This window comes from Podarcis liolepis, assembly GCF_965112155.1.
Source record: "Podarcis liolepis genome assembly, chromosome: 1".
NCBI classification, from domain to species: Eukaryota; Metazoa; Chordata; class Lepidosauria; order Squamata; family Lacertidae; genus Podarcis; species Podarcis liolepis.
The window spans coordinates 29252458-29263298 of NC_139554.1; the positions used below are offsets into that span (position 1 = coordinate 29252458).

General features: G+C 41.7%; 1 protein-coding gene across 28 annotated transcripts in view; it reads right to left on the minus strand.

The window, feature by feature from the left end:
* NRXN3 (neurexin 3) overlaps positions 1 to 10841 on the minus strand; it is a 1209742-nt gene that overhangs the window by 1019775 nt on the left and 179126 nt on the right. The gene's annotated exons all lie outside the window — the stretch shown is intronic.

A 10841-nucleotide genomic window follows, 5' to 3' on the forward strand; every position in this document is an offset into this window, starting at 1 on the left:
TCCACCAGCAGTGATTCTGATCTTCTCCCTTGTCTCCCATTATGACTGCGAAACAAACTAAACTTCCAACCAGCCTTTGAAGCAGGGAGACAGGTCTATTCTAGGACTCAGTATGTCATGACAAGGAAGCTCACATGGTCTGAGAGAGAGGCGCTTGTGTGAGTGACAGAAAAAAGGGAGTGTGCTGGGGGGGGCACTGCAGCAGCAGCCCCAGCTAAAACGTATGACATGTGTTACTTATTACTTGAGGACAGCAATTCAGCAATAAAATACAGTGTTGTCACTTTCAATACGTACTAAAAGTGATTTAAAAGAGCTTGCTGGGAACAACTTACACTGCTATCTGATTACAATACACAGGGTAAATCAAACTCATTGCGGGGGCTATATTATCCCCTCTGACAGGCCCAGATCAATGCCTCCATTTTGTGTGGTTCTGATGGATCTCCATGCTTGTCCTCACGTTCCTAAAGGCTTCATTTTCAGAGTACTCCAAATTTGAGGAGAGGCAGCAGACTTCCTGAATCAAGTTGCCCAACTAAGAGAAATGTAAAGTACTGACTCTCCCATCTAATGACTAACGCTTATATCCCACTTCACAAAGGACAGTCTTCTAATTTGAAGGCATCCTCTGAATGACTGTCCAAGTCTACATTATTAATAAAGAGACATAAGAAGGGAAAACCGGGGGCTTGAAGCAGCCCATCATCGTCTGCACCATAGAAGTTTATAAAAATATAAAAAGGTAAAGGACCCCTAGAAGGTTAAGTCCAGTCAAAGGCGACTATGGGGTTGTGGCGCTCATCTCGCTTCAGGCTGAGGGAGATGGCGTTTGTCCACAGACAGCTTTTCAGGTCATGTGGCCAGAATGAATAAACCGCTTCTGGTGCAATCTACTTGACTGGTATGCCAACTGCTAGGCTAGCAGAAGCTGGGGCAGTGCAATGGGAGCTCACCCCATTGTGCAGATAGGATGCAGATGGCGCTGTGGTCTAAACTACTGAGCTTCTTGGGCTTGTCAATCAGAATGTCAGCGGTTTGAATCCTTGCAATGGGGTAAGATCCTGTTGCTCTGTCCCAGCTTCTGCCAACCCAACAGTTCGAAAGCAAACTAGTGGGAGTAGATAAATAGGTACCACTGCGACAGGAAGGTAAATGGTGTTTCTGTGCGCTCTGGCTTCAGTCATAGTGTTCTATTGCACCAGAAGCAGTTTAGTCATGCTGGCCACATGACCCAGAAAGCTGTCTGCAGGCAAATGCCGGCTCCTTCAGCCTGAAAAGTGAGATGAGCGCCACAACCCCATAGTCACCTGTGACTGGACTTAATCATCCAGGGGTCCTTTATCTTTTTACAGACGATTATTCAGGTCACCTAGCCACAGTCTGCCTCACTGGTGAGATGTATTGTATTTTTACTTGAATTACAGCAGTAGTTTACAAAATTGCACCTATACAAATAAATTAGTGCATGCAGATCTCATGCAGATCTGTAACCTTTTTTGTAATCTATTTCCTTTTTCCTGGCATAAATAGCTACCCTAGCAGGGAGCCAGTGTCCCTATCATTACCATTGCAGGATGGTGTCAGAACTGAGACTTCTATGGAGATCAGCAAGAGAAGGCGCTCAAGAGCCAAGTACGTCTCCCTTTCCACATCCAATTCTCTCAGCAAGCAGTTTAACCTATGCAAAGACACTGCACTCTCAATATTCCTTCTGCTCTTCCAGCAGCTGCCACTTCACATTAACACCAGCAAGTGTGGTCCCTACAGACATGAGGTTTATCCTCTCCCCACTGGGAGGATTGAACACTTGTGCACTCTGCAATCAAATGCTTGTCTTACAACTTGGATATAAGCAACTTTAACGCAACTACAGGATGCACATTGCCTCTGTTTATTTGCCTGAACTTCATCAGCTGTCAGCCATGTGATGATGCACTGGAGGGAGGAGGCAAGATCTTAGCAGAAGAAACTGGCTAGAACCAAGTACATTGGGGGAAAGTCCATGGGAAGAGCAAGAGACGTTGGTGTTTGTGTACTGAGGATCTCCTGTTTCTATTCCACTCTCCCTGGTGTGAGCTCACTGACCTCCTGCAATATTAACAATTTCCTCTGTTACTGCCTTGTCCTGACATCTGCTCCAGAGGATGGATGAATAAGCAGATGATTCAACAGGACAGCAGAAAGGGTGGCAAACAAACTTGCCTGTCCCATGCAACTCTATTAGCCAAGTGCTCCTGGACATCACCTGGTCCTGGAAACACCAATGCCACACGGCTGAAAAGAAGAATGCAGGGCTTGGTGCCAAAATTGATCTTTCCCAGCATGATGGTAGAGACAGACAACACAAGCTTAGAACCCTTTGCTATTCCTACTGGCTGTAAATGTTAATGAGATGTAAAAGGTTGGCTGTAGTGACTATTAAAGACATCAGACTGAATGAATATAGAAAGAAGAACAAAATGGACAAATTTGACATAGATTCCCCTTCCCATTCTTGTGATTTTTCATAAAAACCAGAGCTGGATTTAGGTTGGAAGCTGCATGAGTAAAACTAAACAATCCTTCTGTTCTCTCTCCTCAAAGTTTGGGTATCACTGCAACCAGTAACTCCAAGCACACACTTGCTTAGCTTTACAAGTGTATGCACACACACAAAGGAATGCCACCTTTCTCTTATCATAGAATCATGGAATCGTAGAGTTGGAAGGGACCCCAAGGGTTAACTAGTCCAACCCCGCCACAATGCATGAATCATTACTAAAGAATCCCTGACAGATGGCCGTCCTACTTCTGCTTAAAACCTCTAGTGAAGGAGAGTCCATCATCTCCTGAGGCGGTCCGTTCCACTGTCGAACAGCTCTTACTTCAGATGTTACCCTGTAAATCTCCTGCTGAAGGAAGAGACAGGGCAGCAGCAGCAGCAACAGCAGCTTCTCCCATCCATTTCCTCCACAAAGCTCTCCCACCTGACCTCACTTCAGATGCACTTGTCCAGGTGTGTCTCAAAAGCATTATCACATGCTCAAAATGCTCAAGATTGAATGTCATGGTGTCTTTTTCCCTATCAAACCTGGAAATCAAAACTTGCCCGATTTCATAAGATTATATTAGTCATATAACCCTTCATTGCCACCCAAATCCCATGGTGGAGAGTGGTAGGAACACAGAAAGATGCCTTGCGCTGAGTCAGCTCATTGGCCAATCTAGCTCAGTATCATCTACAATGGCAACAGCTGTCCAGGATTTCAGGCTGAGGACATTCTCAGCCCTACACAAAGATGCTGAGGTCTGAACCTGAACCTTCTGCATGCAAAGCAGATGCTCTGCCACTGAGTTATGGCCCTTCCTCCTTGTCAAAATGCACCTACCGCATGCACTGGTGTGAACACACACCGTGTTTGCTCACCAGAGCTGAATAACCTTGGGAGTAACTAATGCTGGCATGCTTCCTCTTCACTTTGTTAATTGGGCTCTTCTCTCCTTCTTTCGTTAATTCACCATACTCTAATCAATCTTCTAATTAGCATGCTTCTGCTGATGTTTCACTGAGTTCTCATTTCCATCCACTTCATGCTAACCCTTCTATCAGGCTCCATCACACCACAGCCACACACCCTTAATCGTTACCACACTTGTCGACACCTGGCCTGCCTTCCCAAATGTTATGGACTTTCCCCAGAGCATCTTTTCGTCTCAGCTTTCCAGGAGCAGGTATTATTTCACTCCTCTGCACCACATCACAAAAAACTCCATGAAAACCAAAGACCAGTGGGGGTGGGGTGAGAGCACAGGAAGCAGCATATAGTTCACTAGGGGAATGTGTTCATCTCAGCCTGGCTCAAAATAGCATCTGACAAGAGTGAATCACACTAGTTCTGAAAAACTCACAAGAAATAAGCTCAGAAATCTATAGCTGCCTCCCTCAATTTCACTGCCTGTCTGGCTGCTTATTGACTTCTACTGCCTGTATTGACAATGTGTAGCTGCACGTCTGTCTGCTCCTCTGTAAAGGTAACTAAAGAGAGAGGGGAGAGAGGGAAATAGAGGAGGACAAAGAAGTGGTGGTGGTAGTAAAAGGGAGGGGGGAATGTAGCTACGAATCAAGGTAGCTGGAAGAACTTTTGCAGAATTTGATGCTAAAAAAATTAAGCAAAGGAGGGTGGCACACCAAAGCAGAAAGTGTTGAGCAGGAAGAAGGGCCCTTTCCTACATTATCTTGTATTAGAGACTGATGTCTAGTAGCTGCATGGACAGAAACTTGCCATGTTACCCTACCACCCCTGTTGATAATTACAAAACAGAAACACATTTTAACTATAAAAAGTTCAGCTGTCAGGGCCAAACTAAAAGATGTGTTAAATGTGCATATTCAAAAGATGTGCTAGATTGACAGATACATAAAAAATAGCAGCTGTGATGGACCATTTCGTGCAGGGAGGGTCTATTTAACTACAGTATTTCCCTCACTTGCTTTAGTTCTAATGAAAACTCCCCCTCCTTTGAAACTGTTATTTGCCCCAAGCAAATAATCACTAATAGGTCAGGGGAGGAGTTGATTTTTAAAGAAGGTCCCATGTGGCATGGTCCCATGGCAAGAATTAGACACACAACATGTTAAATGTGTATGTGTGTACTGTCTAATTCAGCACTGAGAAAGAATGTGGAGAGTCTTTTTTCAGAGGCCTCTCAAGGAAGGCTTCTGTCAGTAACATATTTTAAAGTGTGGGACATCCAGTCACAAGTCTAGCAGATGAACATGAGGCTCTTTCTGCAGTTCTAAAGCCAAGAAAGGGCCATAAAGGCTTAAACCAGAAAGAACACAAACACACCCTTCCAAAACACAGCTGTATAAGCAGCTATGACAATGTGTTTGACAGGACACAAAGGCCACTTCCCGACAATCTGTGTTACTGTGTGTCCATCCTGATTTGTTCACACCATCTTGGGTGAACAAACTATACAACACCCTCTCTTTATTGAGAATTAATTCTAATAGGAAGGGAGGTGATAGAATTTCCTGTCAACTGAAATTCTTGACTTTCCAGTACAGCTTCCCATCCTTATCACAAAAAACAGTCTTCTTCTTCTTCTTCTTCTTCTTCTTCTTCTTCTTCTTCTTATTATTATTATTATTATTTCCAAGGAAGCAGGTATGTCCCACCAGAGTGACAATTCCACTTTCATTGTGCAACCTGAACCCCAACCACAAAATAGCAACAGTCTGGCAGTGGCCAAAAAAAACATGAATGGGGAACCATTATCTACTGGGCTTGTGGTCATCTAGGGACTCCATTGTGGAGACAGGAATGAAACACAGGAGTAGACAGTAAACTCCCAGGTGTCTGCTGTGTGTGAATGGATTCCTTTCTTAACAAAATTAAAGCACATGAGATCAGCTTTCAATGGGAGAGAGACAGGAGAGAAATTATGTTCCTGCTGCCTTCGCATGCTTTTTAACTGGTGGTGTGGGGAAATCCACCACCATTATGATACGTGTCCTCCCACCAAAATGCATGTGCCAGTTCAAACTGCTCCCTCCCCCCCACCCCAAAATGCTCACCTTGATGTGCCACCTGAGAATGGAGGTGGTGAATTGGGGTGGCTGTTTCATTTCAGCCCTAGAATGCACTCGGACCTCTGTTAAACATTCCGCAAGGTCCACACACTTTAAACAGAATATGTACTGGATTTTTATACCAAATTTCTTTTTTCTTTTCTGCTATCTCATTGTTCAGAGTTACTATGGTAGAACAAACTGACAAGCTAGTGGAATGTCGGGCAAGGGAATTAAATCAAAGACCTCTCTTCACTCACCTTTTGTGCCTCTGCATCTGTGAGTCTACAATATTCACTCTTAACAGCCATTCAGCAATTTCTTCCCCCCAGAGCTGAGTCTTACAGCATGCTCACGGAAGCCAAAAACTTTGTGATCTCATCACTAGACCTTCCCTCCTCTCCTGCCACACTTTTGGCAAAAAAGCACCCGATTTATTAGAATGTATAGCAACACATGGCTGACACTGTGTGCATCTGCAGTTTAGTGAGGGGGGAAATGAAAAAGCCAGCTCCACAATTCCAGGAGATGGCAGTGCATATACAGGGAACACACAAAGAAGGCTAGGGAGACTGTGAAGCCCAAAGTGAAATGGGCATGCTAAACAAGAAGAACACTCTGGACACAACCTTTATATTTTGTTGTATTTATTTTTATTAAATTTAGTTCCAGTATAACCTAAATAAAACTGCTGCTAGGGAAACCTCTTATATTAAATCCATGTTTGCATCTGATCCACATTTTAATTTGCTTAATATTTTAGGGATTAAGGAACCCTGAATTCAAAGTAAATTTCTCTGTGCAAAGACTATATTCTGGGACTCCATTAAAACAATCTGCTCTCACTTCCTTTGTTCTTGGAGCAGAACACCCATGTAGCCAACAGTCATCTTATACAGGGAAATTGTGTGTTTATTTTGCTTTGAACATCTACACCTAGAACTGAACACATAGAAAAATTTTCAAAGCCTCTAACAATGTGGTTGGTCCCTGATATCCACTCTCCTTCTGTTCCTCCCTTCCTTTCTCTCCTGTTCCATAGTTTACAAACTCCCAAATTTGTACATTACATTTAGAACGCTAATGGGAAACAATACTTCTTAGTCCAAAACCAGCACCCAGAATGCAAAAACATCTGGCCAACCACTATAACTCCAACTTGCATCCTACCCTCGTCTTCTACACCATATGACCTCTGCCTCCAGAACAGCTCTCATTCCCACACCGAGAGCTTTTACGAAGACTTAGCTTTATACGAGTTCAAATGAAGATGAGAGCATCAAAAGGCCAAATAGCAAGGAAAATCCCTTAGTGAAAAAGTCCCTTGAGTGACTAAAAGTGTGCAGTGAAAATCCATTCTTAACTCAGTGCTGGATTCCCTCTCTACATTCACAATCCAGAGTTGAGAAGAGCTCTTCCATTATTAACATCCCTCTGAGTGTCATTGCTGCTTCTTTGCACAAAGTGTGGGAGACAGAAGTTTCTCCTTCACATAAACTCTGTCTCGACTCAAATTAAGTCAATCTAGTCAACTGAGTCACACCATTGTGCCAAGAAAAATCAGGCAGCCCACTTCCCTCAGCACACAGCCTTGGTTCCATTCATGCAGGGAAGAGATTTTGCCAAGAGAAAGTTGACGGGGATTCGGCCGGGAGAGTGTCCTAATGAGCTGCTGTTGTTTTTTCCTCCAGTAACTCAACCACCTACCTCCTCCACAGGTTTCAGCTAACATGTTTCAAAAGTTGCATCAGCCTCATCTTGAACTGTGTGTCTTCTTTTTCCCTGATACTGATTGATATCACAATAAGAGAGTAATGTTAACCCACAAGCAGGGAACAGGAAGGACAAATCCTCCCTTGGTTAATTAAGTTGTCCTTCCATTATTTTACTTCATTTTATTTACATTATCTTGGTGGCTCGCAAATCCAATACAATAATTAAAATACAATGTATGTAAAACAATACAAGCTATTAAAAACCAAAAGCACATATAAAACCCAGATTTGTAAAGTAAGAGAAACAGACCATAAGTTAGGTTATTTAAAAGGCCTGGATCAACAAAAATATATTTACCTGGAAACACTGGGGAAAGAGGATAAATAAAAGTTTTGTTTTGTTTTTTCTCCTCTGATAACACTAGAATTCATGGACATCCAATGATGATGGATGTTGTAAGATTCAGACTATCAAATTTCTGTTTTAGTTCCTAACTTAAAACAAATTTTTCCCCATACCTGTTTTTTCTCTTGACTGGATCTCATTCTAACCTCAGTTACACCCAAATTTAGACATATTTCTTTCACTCTCATTATACCCACTGCCTAATTTTAGCTGAGTTTATTCTGAAAAACCTCAGAGCAGGATCTCTGCTTCTTTGCTTCATCACATTCATTTGTATGTGGTATAAAGCCACTAAAAAGTGACACTTGCCCTTCATTCGAGTGTGACAAGCAGTTTTTACTAATGTTTTGCCACCTTGGCTAGATTGATTATTGCCCACATCTAGGGTAACAAAATAATACAGGCTAACCAAAAGCAATATATTTTAAAAAATTTTAAAAAATTATTAGTCACTTTTCTTACCAAGTAACTGAAAGTGACTTACATATGCAAGTCTTAAATATGTATATTTTTCTCAGCACATGTTATATCAGGTTCAGAAACTGAGGAGGAACTAGTCCTCAGAAATGCCTTTTTCAATCTGCAATATGGATGTAGCACATCAGAAGGCACTCTTTTCATTCTGGTGCATTTTTTGAACAGAGCACTTTACCACAAAATCTGGAGAAGTGGAAATCTGAAGCCTTAATTATGTTCCAGTCTGTGTATTAGTCTGGGAATAACATTGGTTCACGTAACAATGTGGGCTAAACAAAGTTCTCTTACATCCTTACAACCTGCATCAGGCATCAAAATGGATTTTGATTTTAAGCAGGACCTGGTTCCAAAATGTTCAAGTTAAGGTTTTTATATTTAAGTTAAAAAGTGCACAAGAAATAAAGAGATTGCTAAGAACACTTGAAAATCTCTGTATTAAGCCAATAATATAAAAGCAAGGAATAGTTTCCGTTTTACACAGATTGTTAATTTCACAATTCTGTGGGGAAAACACAAAAGGCATATTTAAGAATGCCAATATCAGACAATGCCTGGGACTTAGTATAGTCTAAGGGTCCCCTAAAGAAAGGAAAGGAAAGGACAAGAAGTGATTAGGAAGAGCAAAGCAGACTGGGGAATGCAGTGCAATGGGTGTAAGCTAGACTCTAACCCAGGGATAGTCAGCCTTTTTATACCTCCCGCCCACTCATGCATCTTTCTTGATGGTAAAATTTCTTTACCGCCCACCAGTGCTCAATGGAAGGAGGATCCAACTTGTGCCATAGAACCCCCTGCTGCCCACCTAGAATCCTGAAACGCCCACTAGTGGAAGGTAGGGACCAAGTTGCCAACCCCTGCTCTAACCAAAGCAACAAAATGTTCAGGGTTGCTCTTGATTGTGTAGACACAATTCTTTTCACTTCTTTTAAGGCACTAGAAGCATAGCATGTTCTTCCTCCTACTTGTCACCTTTTCTGATCCATGGAAGTAAGTAAAATAATTACTTTCATTTCATGCACACAAAATCTCTGACGCAAATCTAGGATTGACTTCCATACAAAAAGAGAGGCAGAGACAGAGAATGGATAGAGATCAGGATGGAGGGAGACACAAACAGTAGTCATTGCTTGACAAATCCATAGTCAGATTATAAATGTTTGATTATTATTTTTCAGAGGATGGTGTGTCATCTGAAAATTGCATTTCCTGCTTACCATTCTTATATTTCTTGTAATTTTAAACATGGATAAAAAAGGGCAATAAAAAAATCAATTTGAAAGTGTTTTCCAAAAGTTATTTTGAACTATTGATCCAAGACTTTAACCCTCACTTTGCCAATGGTTGAACTGATGTGCAAAATCATCACTGATGTGCATTTCATACCTGCAGAATTCCTTCTTGTGAAGTTCCCTCCTCTCACTGCTCTGCAAACGAAATGGTGAATGGGAAGTGTGTGTGTGCCTTCCGTATCTCCAACCCTGTCCTCTCTTGGAATTCAATGCAAGTTTATTTACTTAAAATTCTTTCTACAGTAAACTACTTAATTTGGGGAAAGGGGTGGTTCCTAAGTGGTGTACGAACAATAAAAATCAACATAGAAACAGTAAAACAATGCCTTTTTAAAACCCTATCACCTTCTTGGTAGAGATACTTCAAATTCTGGTTATGAATTGACTTGAACTGCACCTTCCAGATATCCACCAGCTTTCATATTTCCCAAATATTCTGATGTAATTTTTGGCTCAAATGGACATATTAAAATGAGTAACGCTGCATATTTTAATGTGATAGTTTAAGAGAAAATGTATTTTAAATGCATCTTTAAATACAACTCTCTTTTAAAATAAATCACAACATGGACCAGAAACAGACTGATATGTGGTCCCATTAGGTTTATGAGCAGTCCTGAACACTCAACTCCTGGAATTGGTATAATTTCTGAGGGCTGGAAAGTGACCATACCTATCGGTCCTGACAGCTACCACTATATATTCCTCTATTTTCACTCCAGGATGACATATTTCCTTGTGCTATTTCACACAGTCATGTTATGAGCCATGTACACTGTGTGCTATTCTAAGCTACTGGTGGCTAACTTATAGCCCCTCCAGATATGGTACCAGTCAGTTTGGTAAATGGACAGGGATGATGGGAGTTGTAGTCCAACAGAATTTGGAGGTCCACAGTTAGGCACTCTTATCCTAAGGAAATACAGTGTTACAATAAAACAGCCACTGGAGGTAAAGGGTGATGGCTTGAGCACCACTACAGTCTTGCACAGGTAGCGATCAGTATATCAGCATTGCATGGAAACCACTGGGAAGACAGTAGACAAAATGATGAAGTGGAGAAAGGTTCATAGACAATGGAAAGGCAGGAGCATTGTGGAACTAATGTCCCCCTGCTGGTTGAGTACTAGGTTTATAATGTGAATTTATTGTCCAGAATGGGCAAGTCTTGAACCCACACCATCCTAATGCAAATGACCCTCCATTCACCTCAAGTTGTACTTTTCCTTTGTTCCTTACAAGGATCACAATTGCTGCCATGGGGGAGTGTGTCATGTTGTTTCCTTGAATACATTTAGTTCTTTTCCCCTTCTCCTTTGCTTGGAAACGGACAGGATTACTAATAGTCTCAGTATTATTCCTGCTGAGGCATCTTTTATATTTCAGTAGGACATGTA